Here is a 17,975-nt window from a genome sequence, read left to right as displayed (position 1 = left end):
TTTGTATCTGGTAGAACATAAAAGTAGTCAAGAATTCTGTATCATAATGATAAACATCAGTCTCATACCCAGAAATAGACACTGTAATATACAATCACAGAAAGCTGAACAGAGCAATGCTAAATGTCCTGCTATTTAGCAATTTTTCATTACTCTATTTTGACCTGGATAAAGTGTTTGATTTAATGGTTATCATAGGAATATGAAGAGAAATCCTACCACACATCATATGGAACAACTAAGTTGATTTATGCCTAACTATGGTTGTGAAAAAAGTCTGAAGTATATGTCTAAGTTTGTAACAATGGCTCAAGAATGTGAGTGAAAGAAGTCACATACAGTACCAACTCATAAAGAAAATTAGAAGTCAGTCATTCAACCACCCAGCAATTGAGTCTAGGAAATCTTATTACACCAATATCACCCAGAACATTAAATGATAAATCCAGCTCAAAATTATAGTAACATGTATTACTATATGTTACAAACATAAATAAATAAATCTTTAAAAAAATAATCCCACTGTTATTATCATTATTTCATACATGAAGCAATCTTTCTGACATTGTCAGGAAACAAAGACATTTACCTTTCCCAGCTACAATTGTACCAAGAAAAAGATAAAAGAAAAGGGATGAGAAGGAAGAAAAGGAAAAGGGGACACAGGAAGATGAGGACAAGATAGAAGAGGCAGAAGAGAAAATCACCAAAATAATACAAATGGCAATGTTTGAATGAGGCAAATGTGACTTTCTTCTTTCTACTTTTCTACATTTTTTATTTTCTAAAACATGTATTGCTTTAAAAATTTTTTTTTTTGGCTGTGCTGGGTCTTGGATGCCATACGGGCTTTCTCCAGTTGCAGTGAGCAGGAGCTATACTTGGGTTGTAGTGCGCCGGCTTCTTATAGTGGCTTCTCTTGTTGCAGAGCACAGGCTCTAGGCGCACAGGCTTCAGTAGTTGCGGCTCATGGGATTAGTTGCCCCAGGGTATATGGAATCTTAGTTCCTGGACCAGGGATTGAATTTGTGTGCCCTGCATTGTCAGGCAGATTCTTAACCACTGGACCACTAGGGAAGTCTCCTTGCGTTGCTTTTACAATAATTGCTTTTACATAATTGAAAAAAGGAGGTGTATTTTTAGAAGTCTACAATAGTACCTGTTCCATAGCAGATGCTCAATAAAATATTAATTGAAATAAAAAACAAACAAGAACAAACACTTCAGAGCAACTGGGGCCTAGTTTTTAATAGTTATTTCAAAATATGTTTAAAAAAAGAACAAGAATTTCTTCCCATAATCTATCACCTACAAACCCAAGAAGCAATCACCACAGATCGATTTTTTTTTTTTTTTTGGCTGTACTGCTCAGCTTGTGGAATCTCAGTTTCCCAACCAAGGATAGAATCCGTGCCCGCTGCAATAGAAGCATGGAGTCCTAATCACTGGACCACCACAGAATTCCAGAATTGCTAAAATTTAGTATCTCTTCTATATTCTAATCTTCTCATAACTGATCATCACCTCAAAATACACTTAAAACATAGATATACTTGATACCCTGAAATTTTTAATTTGCAAGTTGACATAGCAGTTTCCCAGAGCCCTTCCATCACAACTATGAACTCTCACCAATTAACCTTCTTTCATAATCCTTTATATGGCAGGGAAGAAGGGAGCCTCAATGGTTACTATGATGGAACCTCTGATCTATTACTCAATTTAAGAAACTTGATTTGTGAATTGGAAAAGTAGGCCATTTTCTGTTGTTTCCTGTACCACTAACAGATATGCAAAGAACTTCCTACCAACATCATAAAGCTATTTGCAACAAACCTTCATGTTTTAGACAAAAATAAATGAGAACATAAGCAGGCTCTCACACCATGTTTCCATCAGGAATCAATATTGTGTCTTTTTTTAATAGAAGCATTTGCTAAGGACAGTATACATTAGCCCATTTGAAAGATCCCTATATTTAATAGAGATACATAGAAATGTACAGAAAAAAAGGAACCTCAGAAATAACTGGCCTTAATTCACAGACACAAGTTCAGTTTTTTCTAAACTTCTCTATCACATGTATGCATGTGTGCTAAGTCGTTTCAGTCATGTCCGACTCTCTGCAGCCCTACGGACAATAGCCCACCATGCTCCTCTGTCCATAGGATTCTCCAGGCAAGAACAGTGGAGTAGGTTGCCATATTCTCCTCCAGAGGATCATCTCTAGTAAAGGGAAGCTCATTACAAGGTAAGCAATTTCATTTCAATAGGTGTTGCAAAGTTCCTATAAAAAATAAAATTTGTCTTCCTGTAATTTTCATCATGTATCTTATTTTTACACTCAAAGGGCCTCCAAAAATGAGTCCTTGGTCACTCCCTTCCCTTCTCCAAACTCAACAATCCAAATTAATCAACTATTCTACATAAGGCCTTTCAATTCAGACTTTTACCCTCTGGACACATTCTAGTAGTCGACATACTTAAAAGGCAACAATACAGACAGTGTTTATAGTAGAGCAGTCAAGAGCACAGGCTTCAAAGCCAAACTTCCTGAATTCAAGTCTTGGTTATTAATTGTGTGACCCTGGGAAAGTTATTAAACTTTTCTTTATTTCAGTTTCCACATCTATAAAATGCAAATAAAAATAACAACCACTTCATACAGTTCTTATGCAAAGTTAATCTTTTTGCATAAGTAAAATATTCAAAACAGTACATGATACACAGAAAGTACACTTCAAATACAAACAATTTTCAAATCAAACATGGTCAAACTAGGAAATTAAAACTTAGCGCCTTTAACTTCTTACTCAGCCTCTATTAAAACAGCCTAAAAATAATGCTTGAGTGTTTCTGGCAGGTATATCACGCTGTACACTGAGTTTAAAATCACATAAAATCTTCATTTTAACATATTGCTATAGTCATTCAGTTGATATTCTGAATCCTACTTACTTTACCTGTTATAATCATAATCCTTTTTCTAGTCTGAGATCTTTTGAGATATGATTTTGTCACTGAATCCTCCATTTTCATGTTTTGCTTAGTTAAGTAGGTATATGAATATTTTCACAAAAGTAATTCAACTATGGGGAAGGGCAGAAACCCAAGCAACTCTAGGATCTAAGAAAAGAGAACTCTGGAAAACACCAACACATGTGACATTTCTGATTCCATTTTAAGAGGGAAGAAAGGATTGTTAAGCACATAAAGTTAAATAGAGAGCTCAAAAAAGTAAATGTTCAATTTTTTTTTAAGTCCAGGATATAGAAGAAATCATCAAGCCCACTTCCTTTAGCCCGCACTCAACTCCCCAACTGTGACCAACTTGGAGAGAACTTGCTATGAGTCAAAGCTTTTAATGTCCCTTGCTTTTGAAGGCACAGTGGAAACAATTCCCCAGAACAAAAGAGTTGCGTCAGCAAGCTCTCTGCTCTTTCAAGTTGGAAGGACAGCTGATTCACAACATGTGTCAGACAGAAACACCAGTTAGAACCAAGTGAGATAAATTTTGGGCCTCCTGAGCTGTTTAATATTAAACTGTAATAAACTATCTTTATAGCAAATTATTAACAAGATATTTGCTTACCCTCCCACTCCTATACTTTCTTCCCATGAAAAGAAATTCTAACTCATAATTCCAAGGTCACAAATGCTCCATCAAGAAATCATTCTCAGATGTTAGCATCCAGAACCAATGATCTGGATCATAATCCCAAAACACTGCCCTGGCATATCACAGTCAGCCTTGCTATACAGTCCTTTGTGTTCAAGACAGGGTTAGTTTAAACGCTGGTCATGGTCTTTGATTAAGACTTTACTTCAGTCATTAACTGTCTCTTCATGGAGTTATCTTAGTACCCACTCTAGTGAATAAATTTACTTTATACCTAGACCAAGAAATAAAATATATGTTCAACTACATAAATGATACTAAAATGATGTTATTTTTAATACTTTGAAAGATGAAAAGAAAATCTGAAACTATCTGATCTATACGGACTTACATGGAAAAATGGTTCCAATACAAAATAGTTTAACAGAATGACTGATAAGGAAACTTACATAAAATAAAGATTGGAGATGGACTAATTTAATATATTAAGAGACATTTTTCTGAAAAGAGAGGTCATTAATGTCACATTATTGGTTCAATTTAAGGGATGTACACAGGGTAACTATGGAAAAAGTAAACTGCATTTCTTTCAGAAATGATCCTATGATTAAAGTTTGTTATATAATTCATTTGGTATCTACCTGAGGTCTAGTGCATATTTTCATTACTCATCTATTATCAATTATATATTATCAACCAATCTGGTCTAGATTATATAACTTCTTTGAAGTATCAGATACTTATAGAGATCAATTCTGCAGTCAACAAAAATGACAATCTAATATAGCCTCAAAAATCACTGAAAAAACAGCTGCTGCTTAGCAGTAAACTATTTCTCCGTAGGATTATGTTTAGGTCACCCTCCAAAAACTATGGAATATCACTATAATACTCTGGTTGTCCAATCTAAGGAGTAACTTGATTGTTTACTCAAGGGAAATGGGAGCAATTTTTTTATAATGTTCATGATACACTAAGCTAGAAGAAATAAACTTTTAAAAAGAAGGAGAAATTTGACTACAAAGAAATAAAATTGACAAATAATAAAATAAAATGACCACAGCAAGTTAAATAGAAACTGGCTCTACCAGGTGGTTTAGACATTTTACACCATAGGCTCATTTAATAAGCATTTATTGAGAATTTACTAAAAAGGAGACAAGAATCACATACTCTTTGTGGGAGCACATCCTTTAATTAGTAAAGAAAAGCACAAGGAAGTACAATTGAAGGTAATTATAAACTATAAATCTATACAGAAATTAATATCATGTTTAAATCTGTACACTTAAAGCTATATACCTAAATCTGTACAGCATTATAGCAACATAATGTTTGGTGTGGAAATGGATTAATCAGAAAAGGGTTTCTGGGAGTTGGTGAAAATCAGTTTTTAAAAAAGGAGAGAAAAGAAAGCTTAAAGGATACAGAGAAGGGAAAAAAAAAAACACAAAGAAAGGAACAGAAAAAAAGACTGCAGATTTGTCATCCAAACTATGTAAGCAAGAATACAATAGAAAGATATCTTTAAGTGTTGAAGGAAAAACTACAGACCTAGAATTCTATATCCAGCAAACATATTCTCCAAAATCTAAGGAAAAATAAAATTTTTTTCTAACAAAATCTTGGAGATGTCGTTACCAATGTGCCTGCACTACAAGAAACATTAAAGTTTAGTTCTTTAGGTGAAAATAAAACAAAACCAAGTCAAAATATGGATCCATACAAGGGAATAAAGATCACAGTAACAATAAATATACAGATTTTTTAAATTTTTTATTTTAAAAAAAAAAGATCTTCACGACCCAGATAATCATGATGGTGTGATCACTCACCTAGAGCCAGAAATTCTGGAATGTGAAGTCAAGTGGGCCTTAGAAAGCATCACGAACAAAGCATCACAAACAAAGCTAGTGGAGATGACGGAATTCCAGTTGAGCTAATTCAAATCCTGAAAGATGATGCTGTGAAAGTGCTGCACTCAATATGCCAGCAAATGTGGAAAACTCAGCAGTGGCCACAGGACTGGAAAAGGTCCGTTTTCATTCCAATCCCAAAGAAAGGCAATGCCAAAGAATGCTCAAACTACCACACCATTGCACTCATCTCACATGCTAGTAAAGTAATGCTCAAAATTCTCCAAGCCAGGCGTTAGCAATACGTGAACCGTGAACTTCCAGATGTTCAAGCTGGTTTTAGAAAAGGCAGAGGAACCAGAGATCAAATTGCCAACATATGCTGGATCATCAAAAAAGCAAGAGTTTCAGAAAAACATATATTTCTGCTTTTTTGACTATGCCAAAGCCTTTGACTGTGTGGATCACAATAAACTGTGGAAAATTCTGAAAGAGATGGGAATACCAGACCACCTGACCTGGCTCTTGAGAAACCTACATGCAGGTCAGGAAGCAACAGTTAGAACTGGACATGGAACAACAGACTGGTTCCAAATAGGAAAAGGAGTACATCAAAGCTGTATATTGTCACCCTGTTTATTTAACTTATATGCAGAGTACATCATGAGAAATGCTGGGCTGGAAGAAGCAAAAGCTGGAATCAAGATTGCTGGGAGAAATATCTATAAGCTCAGATATGCAGATGACACCACCCTTATGACAGAAAGTGAAGAGTAACTAAAAAGCCACTTGATGAAAGTGAAAGAGGAGAGTGAAAAAGTTGGCTTAAAGCTCAACATTCAGAAAACTAAGATCATGGCATCTGGTCCCATCACCTCATGGGAAATAGATGGGGAAACAGTGGAAACAGTGTCAGACTTTATTTTTGGGGGCTCCAAAATCAGTGCAGATGGTGACTGCAGCCATGAAGTTAAAAGACGCTTACTCCTTGGAAGGAAAAGTTATGACCAACCTAGATAGCATATTAAAAAGCAGAGACATTACTTTGCCGACAAAGGTCTATCTAGTCAAGGTTATGGTTTTTCCAGTAGTCATGTATGGATGTGAGAGTTGGACTGTGAAGAAAGCTAAGTGCCGAAAAATTGATGCTTTTGAACTGTGGTGTTGGAGAAGACTCTTGAGAGTCCCTTGGACTGCAAGGAGATCCAACCGGTCCATCCTAGAGGAGATCAGTCCTGGGTGTTCACTGGAAGGTATGATGCTGAAGCTGAAACTCCAGTACTTTGGCCACCTCATGCGAAGAGTTGACTCATTGGAAAAGACCCTGATGCTCGGAGGGACTGGGGGCAGGAGTAGAAGGGGACGACACAGGATGAGATGGCTGGATGGCATCACCGACTCGATGGACATGAGTTTCAGTAAACTCCAGGCGTTGGTGATGGACAGGGAGGCCTGGTGTGCTGCAATTCATGGGGTCGCAAAGAGTCAGACACGACTAAGCAACTGAAGTGAACTGAGAAGATAACTGAATGGTTTTGTCTTTTATTTTTTTTATTTTTTTTTAGAAGTGAAATATTTATTTATTGAGTAGAACTGATAAGCATTCTAATATTTATTTGTATTATTCTGTGAAATGATTTTTCTCCACAAATTCAATTCAGAATAATCCTCTTCCTTTATATCTGTTGCAGTTGTATATGGAGCTTGCTACAAATACTCTACTAGACCTCAAAACAAAGAAAAACCAGAGGAAAATGGGCATGAACAAAGATGTGAGAAATTAGGGCATCAAGCACATTTTGAACAAAACATTGAGTAAAGTATATAAATAAAAGGATATAGGTCACAAAAGATTTTTAAGAAGAGAATGACATTAAGTTTAAGAGTTTAAGAAGTAATTAGAAAGATTAATCCAGTGGTAGATGGGACTAAAAGGAAGAAAGGATAGATAAACTAAGTTACCTTTTTTAAGAGAAAATTTTACTAATACAAGCACTAGGAAACAAAGTTTAGAATAGGCACTAGCAGTAGAAACAAAGTAAAAAAGAGAAGCAGTTTTCACCTTGGGAAAACGAATGGGTTTTCAGTAAAAAAAATATATATATATATATATATATGTAATTGCATGAAGAAAAAAAAATTCTAGTGGAAATATGTGCCAAAAGGTTAATAGGGTTATCTCTGAAGACCAGAGTTGCAGGGAAATAATTACCTCCTTTAATTTGTCCTCTTTAATTTTATGATAAAAATACATATTTATAGGGTGAGAAAAACAGAATAGTACCATTACAGAAATTAATAGGACTTTATAACTGATTGGACAAAGGGAAAAAGGAAAAATATAACTCCAAGGCAATACTAAGATATTAAGCCTACAACTTTGCCTTCAATGGTCTAAAAATAACACTTGAAAGAATCTAACATATATATATACATATATATATATATATAATAAAAACAATGTCTAACAAGGAACTATCTCAGTTAAGTGAAAGACTGCAACAGATAAATTTCAACCTAATTTTTGTGCAATCAACCACACCCTCATTGCTCCTCACAGAATCATACACCAAGCTAGTTTATCAAAGTATTTTCCTATCAAAGATAGTTTCCAGAGGAATTCTTATGCCAAGTAAGAGTGTAAGATTTTTTCCCATATTAAAGGAACAGTAATAATGCCAGCTAATACTTGCTATGTGCAGGCACTTTGCAAATTAATTCACCTATATCCTATGAAGTAGGCACCATTTTTGACTCCAATGAGAAAACTAAGGCCCAAGGTAACTTGCCCAAAGCCAAAGAGCTGTAGGCAGTGCAGCAAGGATCCACATTGAGACGGTTCTGACTTAAGAGATCATCCTCTTAACCACTCAGTTCAGTTCAGTTGCTCAATCGTGTCCGAGGTTTTGTCTTTTAATTTACTTATTTGGCCACGCTGGATTTTAATTGCAGCATGCAAGATCTTTTTAGTTGCGGCATGGAAACTTTCAGTTGTGGCACATGAACTCCCTAGTTCTCTAACCAGGGATCAAACTGAGGCTCCCTGCATTGGGAAAGTAGAGTCTTAGCCACTGGATGACCAGAGAAGTCCCTAAAAGATAAATGAATGTTTTAAACCAAAAATTATAGCAATGAATTGTGGAATTCATAAGATATGCAGAAGTAAATTACATGTTAACTATAACTCAAAGGTCAATGGTGGAAATGAAAGTATATTATTGCAAGTTTGTGTTATGCATGAACTGCCATGATATCATTTGAAAGCAGACTGTTGTCTAAATCAGTTCAGGCTACTATAACAAATTACATAGACTAAATGGCTTAATAAAAGATTATTTCTCACAATTCAGAAGACTGAGACCCAAGATCAAGGTGCTGGTAAATCCAATGTTTGATGAGAGCCAGATTCCTGTTCTACCAGACAACCATCTTCCCACTGTATCCTCACATTGCAGAGAACAGAGGGAGCTTTCATGTCTGTTCTTACAAGGTTACAAATCCCATTCAAGAGAATTTCAGTCTCACAACTTCCTCATGAATTAATTAACTCCCAAACACCTCACCTCCTAATATCATCACATTGAGGGGGAGGTTAAGATAACAACATATGAATTTTAAAGAGATACAAAACATTCAGGCAATAGCAAATAGTAAAAATGCATATTATAAACCCTAAAGGAATAACGGAAACATATAAATAAAATTAAAAGTTATACTGAATAAGATAATACTGGAGAAAATTGGAATCCTAAAATGTATTCAGTTAATCTAATTTAGTCAAAGAGAGTAAAAAAAGAGAAAAAAGGGGGACGGATGGGACAAATGAATAATAGCAAGATAATAAATTTAAACCTAGTCAAAGAGGTAATTATATTAGTATAAATAATTCTTTCTTTTTCTTTGTAATTAATTGAGTATACTTTCATTTTCCCCTTCTCATCTTTTGAGCTATTGTTAAGATCCTTTTGATGGTGCCTTGGTATAGTTTTGTTGCTTGTGTTTATTCTGCTTAAGGATCTTTAGGTTTCTTGAACTTCCATTCTAATATTCCAGAGGAGATCACGTTGAGCTTTTTAAAATTTCTGATTTTAATTTTGTGGAGGTAAACCCGTATCTGTAAAAAAATATGATAATACTTTCTATCAGCTTGTGCTCAGTCAGTCGTGTCTGACTCCCTGCGACCCCACGGACTGCAGCCCACCAGGTTCCTCTGTCCACGGACTTTCAGGCAAGAATATTGGAGTGGGTTGCCATTTCCTCCTCCAGCAGGTCTTCCCAATGCAGGGATCAAATCCACATCTCCTGAAGTCTTTTACATTGGTAGGTGGAGTCTTTACCACTGAGCCACCTGGGAAGCTCCTTTTATCAGCTTAGATACTGACTACTTCCTGCTGTGTAGTCAGAGCAGATTTACCTCATCGTATCCTAACATTTCCCTCCTCAATATACATATACCACTGTTAGTTTTTCTAAAGATTTTTTGTAATTAATATACTATGCTTAATACTGTGCTTTTATTTCTTAATAATGTACTTAAGCTTTTAATTCTTACATTATTATCTATAGATTATCTCACTCCCCTACCTGTGCAAAGTGAGGCATTAGCTCTCCATTACTTTCTTTTGATTTCTTTTCCTCAACTTCTTCCAATTGATGAAATGAATTATACACTGACTGAGTTGATAACATAGATATTCTTTACCAGAATCAAGAGTGGCTTTTATGGTTTACCAGTACTTCGTCTTTGAAAGTCAATAAACAATATTTGTATTAGTTTATATAAATATTCTTTACTGTTAAGACAGATTGTATACTAAGATTACCATCCCTTTCTTACTGGAACTCCCCCTTTTCTGGAAAACTCTTGATGACCCCATTTCCCCTGCTCCAATCTGAACTAACACCTGTTCAGGCTTTCTGCATTCCATATTTATGATGTTCTTTCTTGGTTGACTTACAGAGCTGCTAGACAATCAGAAATTAAGGGAACAAAATGCTGGAGACCAGGGGAAGAATGAGAAGGGGTGTACCAACATTCTTGATTCACTTTTTCCCAAGATATTTACCAAATCTGCACACACGAGGCTGATTCCATTAAAGGAATCTAGTAGAAGAGGTAGAGAAATCAGCTTACGACAGTTTTGTGGCACTGAAGTGACATAAATTAGAGACTTAAGAGGTGAAGTTCCAAACAGACATTTCTCCAAAGAAGACATACAGATGACTAATAAACACATGAAAAAATGTTCAACATCACTTATTATTAGAGAAATGCAAATCAAAATCACAATGAGGTACCATCTCACGCCAGTCAGAATGGCTGCCATCAAAAAGTCTACAAGCAATAAATGCCGGCGAGAGTATGGAGAAAGGGAACCCTCTCACACTGTTGGTGGGAGTGCAAACTAGTACAGCCACTATGGAGAACAGTGTGGATATTCCTTAAAAAACTGGAAATAGAACTGCCATACAACCTAGCAATCCCACTGCTGCGCATACACACCGAGGAAACAAGAACTGAAAGAGACAGATGAACCCCAATGTTCACTGCAGCACTGCTTACAATAGATAGGACATGGAAGCAACCTAGATGTCCATCAGCAGATGAATGGATAAGAAAGCTGTGGTACATATACACAATGGAATATTACTCAGCTATAAAAAAAGAACACATTTGAATCAGTTCTAATGAGGTGGATGAAACTGGAGCCTATTATACAGAGTGAAGTAAGCCAGAAATAGAAACACCAATACAGTATATTACCACATACATATGGAATTTAGAAAGACAGTAACGACAATCCTATATGCAAAGCAGGAAAAGAGACACAGATGTAAGAACAGACTTTTGGACTACGTGGGAGGGTGGGATTATTTGAGAGAACAGCATTGAAACATATATTACCATATGTAAAATAGATGACCAGTGCAAGTTTGATGCATGAAGCAGGCCACTCAAAGGCAGTACTCTGGGACAATCCAGAGGGATGGGGTGGAGAGGCAGGTAGAAGGAAGGTTCAGGATGGGATGACACATGTGCACCCAAGGCTGATTCATGTTGATGGATGGCAAAAACCACCACAATACTGTAAAGTAATCATCCTCCAATTAAAATGAATTATTAATTTTTTTAAAAAAAGAGGTGAAGTTCCTAGAGAAGAAAAAATAGTAAAAAAACACAACATTCTTCAGTTTTTCCTTCAACACATGTGCTGAACTCTTAATCCACAGTGGGCAAGAGGCTAAGGAGACAAGCAAAAAGCCTCTGAGAAGCAAAACAGAGTTTTAGGTAGTCTTGAGGCATGGAGTAAAGCTAGAAAGTAGTGTCCATCTGAGGAAAGGTAACTTAATCATCACTTCAAGGCTCTTTAGAATATGTGAAAGACTACACCAAAAGGCAGTACTGAACCAGAGATAGCCACAATTCTGTCCCTGACTGGACTGACATCACTGCCATTCTATCTACCTTAAAAAGGGGGTAAGGGGAAGACAGTTTAACCTTAAGCAAGAGAAGGTTATTCATAACCTCCACGACTTTTTAAATTCCCATTCAGTCCAAAATTACCAGGCATTCCAAGGAAGAAGACCATAAAACTGAAAATCAAGATCCAGATGATCTAGATATTGGAAGTTATGAGAAAAGGACTTAAAATGTCTAAGAATAATACGATAAGAAAAAGATGAACAAAATAGATGAAAAGATGGAAAATTCACCAGAGCATTGAAATCTATGTTATTTAAAAACAGAAAAATCAGAAATGAAAATTGTAATTTTTAAAATTGAGTTCCAATAGAATGGTTTTTCAGCAAGAGATTAGTGAAGATAAATTAATAGAAAATATTCAGATTAAGGCATAAAGAAGAAAATAAAAATATGTAAAATACAACACACACGTGTGTGTGCTCACTCACGTCCAATTCTTTGTGACCGTACGGACTGGAGCCCGCCAGGCTCCTCTGTCCATAGAATTTTCCAGGTGAGGAAAATGGGAATGGGTTGCCATTTCCTACTCCAAGGTTCTTCCCAACCCTGGGATGCATCTCTTGAATCTCCAAATGGAGATTCAAGGTGGATTCTTTACCACTTGCACCACCTGAGAAGTTCATTAAATATTTAAGACTATACGAAATATATGAGAGAGTGTCAAAATACCTACCCCAGCGGTTCTCAAACTATTTGGCTTAAGGATATTTTCATGTTCTTAAAAAATATGAAGATACACCAAAAATTTTGTATATGTGGTTATTTTTATTGACATTTATCACATTAAAAATTAAAGTTGAATAAGAATTTAAATATAACAATATACAAGCACATATTACATTACCCATTAAAGTAATGATAGTCCTCACATGTCATATAGCCTCTTGGATACTCCACTATATCCTCCAACAGAAATGTGAGTAAAAAAAGTAAATAATATCTTAGTGGCTACTAGGAAATAGTTTTGAATTTGTGACTGCAGAAAGAGGTCTACTCTTTCTATAATGGGGTGGTGGTAATATTTAAAACATCATAGTCCACTGTTTCCCAAAACTAATGAAAGACATCAATCCACAGTTTCAAGCTCTACAAATCCCAGCAGGATAAACACAAAGAAAACTACACCTCAATACCTCACAGTAAAACAGCAGAAAACTAAAAACACAGTAAAAAATACGAAAGGAACAACATAAGAGCTAACTTCTAAACAGGAAATACGTGTCAAACAACAACTGAACAATGCAGTAAAGTGCTGAAAACAAAAAAATAAACTGCCAGCTGAAAATCCTAAAACTAAGTTTTAAAAAAAGTCCCTTAAAAGTTAAAGTGGGCAATGTAAAATGGTACATCTACTACAGAAAACAGTTTGGCAGTGCCTCAAAAAATTAAAAATAATTTACTATATAATCCAGCAATTCTACTTCTGGGTACATACTCCAAAAAAGCGAAAGCCAGGACTCAAAAACATATTTAAACATCTATGTTCACAGCAGCATTATTCAGCAGAGTCAAAAGCAGGAAGCAACTCAAGTGCTCATTAACAGATGAATGAGTAAACAAAATGTGGTACACATACAATGGAATATTATTCAGCCTTAAAAGGAAGGAAATTCTAACACATACTACAACATGAGTGAAACCTGAAGACATTATCCTAAGTGAAAAAGACAAATACTGTACAATTCTACTTATATGAAGTACTCAGGATAGTACTTCAAATACGACTTAATATAAAGTACTCAGAAAAGTACTTCATATAAGAAGTAGATCAGAAAAATAAGAACCAAAAGACATCAAATGAAAAAATAAAGAGTCAATAATCAAGTAAACAAAAGCCATCGGACAACACTGAACACCAGAAGTCAATACTCAGGGAAACAAAATATGAGTCAAAATTTTAAGATCAATGAAACTTTCCTCTGAATATACAGTCTACGGGGCAGTCACTCTGAAAATATAATAACCCAAAAATTATTGTTTGAGTCATTCTGAACTGGTAGAGAAGAAACTCCATCCAAACTAAACTACATGAGAAACTTCAACAAAAAAGACTGGAAGTAATGAGGGAACATATTTAACTGCAACCCTAAGACAAAAAGATCAGATTAAGAGTGACAAAATATGGTATATAAAAATAGTATGTGATAACACAACACTGTAAGTCAACCACACTCCAATAAAAATTTTTAAATAGCATGTGAAAATTATACAACCAACTTAAAAAAAGAGAAAAAAGATAGAAAGTAGTATAAACTGGTGATGCTTTATACATAGTGACTGGGAGTCAAAGCTAAGCAAATCAGGTACAAGTCTACAATTCCTAATCTAAAATCCTTGGAGCAGAAATGTACCATAATTCAGATTTTTAAAAATAATTATAGTGTGTGCATCATATATAACATCCCCAGTGAGGTCTTAAGAAACATTCCCTAATCAATCACATCAGTAAAAAAAAAAAAAAAATCACATCAGTAACTCTGCAGCAAAATGCAGGAATATTCATACAAGTGGTAAATATAAAGAAAGACTATCACTATCTCATATCAACTCACATTAAGTTTTCTCACCAAATAAATTCAGATAGCTTGTAATAACATATGATCTCAAAATCTTTGGTACTTTCAAACTGCAAATGAGAGATTATGGGCTAGCAGAATTCTAAACATTTTAAGGCTATAAAGTAAAACACTAACATAATATTATTGACTAATATCTGTGGTCACAGAAAAGAAAACACAGGAAGTTTTACTATTTCTGTCAGATGTTGCTGTTCAATCGCTAAGTCGCATCTGACTCTTTGCAACCCAGGCTTCCCTTTCCTTCACTATATCCTGGAGATATTTTTGTCAGATGAGCAACCAATAAATACTATCTTCAAAAAAGAGAGGTGGGAGGGAGGAGGGACTAAGGATATAATAGAAAGGAACTAAAACAACAAAAATATAATTTTTTTTTAAATTAGAAAAAAAAGATCATGAGATGTGGCCTCACAGTAGTATCTTCCCCAACCTACCCATAAAAATTATTTTGCTTAATTAAAATTACTAAAGTACTTTTAAATGATAACTACAGTGATTTATTATAAATTCCCAACTTAACTGTACTTGCAGAATGAAATGCTGATGAATATAAATGTCACTAGGGGGCAGCAGAGCACAAGGAGTGTCCTCTGAAAAGCCCTGACAACTCCAAAGGAGTTTACAGCCAGTTATCAACTGTTCAGCAAGATCAAATCAGTCAATCCTGAAGGAAATCAGTCCTGAATATTCTTTGGAAGAACTGATGCTGAAGCTGAAGCTCCAATACTTTGGCCACCTGATGCAAAGAACTGACTCACTGGAAAAGACCCTGATGCTGGGAAAGATTGAAGGCAGGAGGAGAAGGGGACGACAGAGGATGAGATGGTTGGACGGCATCACCGACTCGATGGACATGAGTTTGAGCAAGCTCCGGGAGCTGGTGATGGACAGGGAAGCCTGGCATGCTGCAGTCCATGGGGTCGCAAATAGTCAGACACAACTGAGCAACTGAATTGAACTGATAAACTGCTCAAAACCTCTCAGTCATTCACAAGCACAATAAAACTCTCACCAGTTAATATGTAAAATCTGCTTCTAAGAGATTCATTATATTACTTCATAAGTTTTTAATTTCTATTTTGAAATACTTTCACATTGTACAAATAATAGGGAACTCTTGTTTAGCCATATACAGAATTCACCAATTTGTAACATTTTTGCCACATTTATTTTATCATTTTCTCTTTCCACACATATGTACATGTATGTACATCTATGTATGTACATCTGTACCTGTATTAGTACATTTATTTTTCTAAACCATTTGAGAATATGTTGTATGTATTAAACTCTTAAGACTACTATGTTTCCTCTGTACCTAACTACAACACAATTATCAAGTTCAAGAAATTTACATTGATAAAATTATAATCTAATTCACAGTCCATAGTCCAATCCTGTTAACTGTCCCAATAATATTCTTTTTTGCTGTTTTCTAATCAGCGGACCATTTCCATCTCTTGGTCCCACTTTTTTTTTTTTTTTTGCTACATCAGTAATTACTTCAGGTACACGGGCTTCTCTCTACTTGTGGCATGCAACACACACGCACTTAGTTGCCACATGGCATGTGGGATCTTAGTTCCCCAAACAAGGATTGAACTCACATCACCTGCATTAGAAGGCAGATTCCTAACCACTGGATCACCAGGGAAGTCCTCCAATAATGGTCTTTAGAGTGGTTTCATTTCCTCCTGGAGAGAATTCAATCCAGGACCATGTATTACATTCCGTTGCCACATATCTTCAGTTTCCTTTCATCCAAACTAGCAGTTCTCAACATTTTAAACACAAGAGCCCTTTAAACTATTAAAAATTCTTAATAATCTGTAGTCCATGGGGTCAGAAAAAATCAGACATGACTTAGTGACTGAACAACAACAACAAAAGTATAATATAAACATCACAGTATTTATAATAACTAACATTTAGCCCTTGTTCACCACTTAAAAAGGATGCTTCTAAACACTCTTTATTATCTTGTTAACTTCAAAGCCACCCCATTATAGAGAATACTATTATTTTCATTTTTACATACAAAGACTCACAGATAAGACAAATTATTTACCAAGTCACAGAGCCATAATAAGGTATATGTATACTGATACAGAATCCCATACTCAGTTATTTCTCTATCCACCCACAAAAAAAAAAAGAATACATAATATACATATATGAAATGTACAGATTATAACTCGCTGTCCCATGACAAAATAAACATAACATTATAAATACACAAGTTATATAAAAACATGTTCGTGTTGTGCTGTGCTTAGAGGCTCAGTCGTGTCCGATTCCTTGCGACCCTATGGACTATAGCCCACCAGGCTCCTCTGCCATAGCAAAAATATTAGAATGGGTTGCCATGCCCTTCTCCAGGGGATCTTCCCAAACCAGGGATTGAAACCAGGTCTCCCACACTGCAGGCAGATTCTTTACCATCTGAGCCACCAGGGAAGTCCATGTTTGTATATATATAAAATTTCTGTATGTACGTACATTTTTGTACATGTATTTTTCAGCTACATTGAAAACATTTCTTAAAAATGTGAAACACATAATCAGTAGAAAAACACAAGGGTCCCTTGTTGCAGTCTTACGTAACACCAGCTTCATCCTATGTCTTCACATGCCTGCTCAAAGGAAGCTAATAAACTGAACTGTTTTGCTAAAGTTAATTCACATAGTTTCCATGGCTTGCAATCAGAGTCCCAAACAATATAATTATTTTCATTATCAATAAATATGTAAAAAAGAATTTCTATACTATTAATTTCTTTTAAAGAAATGGTCTGTGTGAAATATATTATTAAAATATCAGCCCCAAGAGAAAAGGAATGATTAACACCTTAATAAAAACCCACAAGACCAAACAAATGAAGAGGAGACAATCTACCTGAAAAAGATTTCAGAGTAATGATAGTAAATATGATCCAAAACCTTGAAAATAAATTGGAGGCACAAATAAATAGACAAGAGGCATGAAAAAAAAAAAAAAAAAGAGGCATGAATTGAGAAGATGCAAGAAATCTTTAACAAAGACCTTGAAGAATTAAAGAATAAACAATTAACAATGAACAATGCAATAACTGAGATTAAAAATACACTGGAAGGAACTAAGAGGAGAGTGTCTGAGGCAGAAGAATGGATGAGAGCTGGAAGATATAATGGTGGAAATAACTAAAACAGAACATAATAAAGAAAAAAGAATAAAAAGTAATGAGAACAGCTATCAGACAACAGAGCTCACTTCATGGTGAAGGACAGGGAATCCCGGTGTGCGGCAGTCCATGGGGTCACAAAGAGTCAGACACGACTGAGCAACTGAACAAGAAAATGGGACAACATTAAGCATAACAACGTTCAAATCATAGGGGTCCCAGAAGAAGAAGACAAAAAGAAAAGCCATGAGAAAATATTTGAGGATATTATAGTTG

The 17,975-nt window shown here is 35.3% G+C and overlaps 1 protein-coding gene across 3 annotated transcripts in view; it reads right to left on the bottom strand.

Moving 5' to 3' along the window:
* EXOC6B (exocyst complex component 6B) overlaps nucleotides 1-17,975 on the bottom strand; it is a 661,839-nt gene that overhangs the window by 591,820 nt on the left and 52,044 nt on the right. The gene's annotated exons all lie outside the window — the stretch shown is intronic.

The sequence above is a fragment of the Cervus canadensis genome, chromosome 5, assembly GCF_019320065.1.
Source record: "Cervus canadensis isolate Bull #8, Minnesota chromosome 5, ASM1932006v1, whole genome shotgun sequence".
NCBI classification, from domain to species: Eukaryota; Metazoa; Chordata; class Mammalia; order Artiodactyla; family Cervidae; genus Cervus; species Cervus canadensis.
This window is presented reverse-complemented; position numbering and strand designations above follow the sequence as displayed.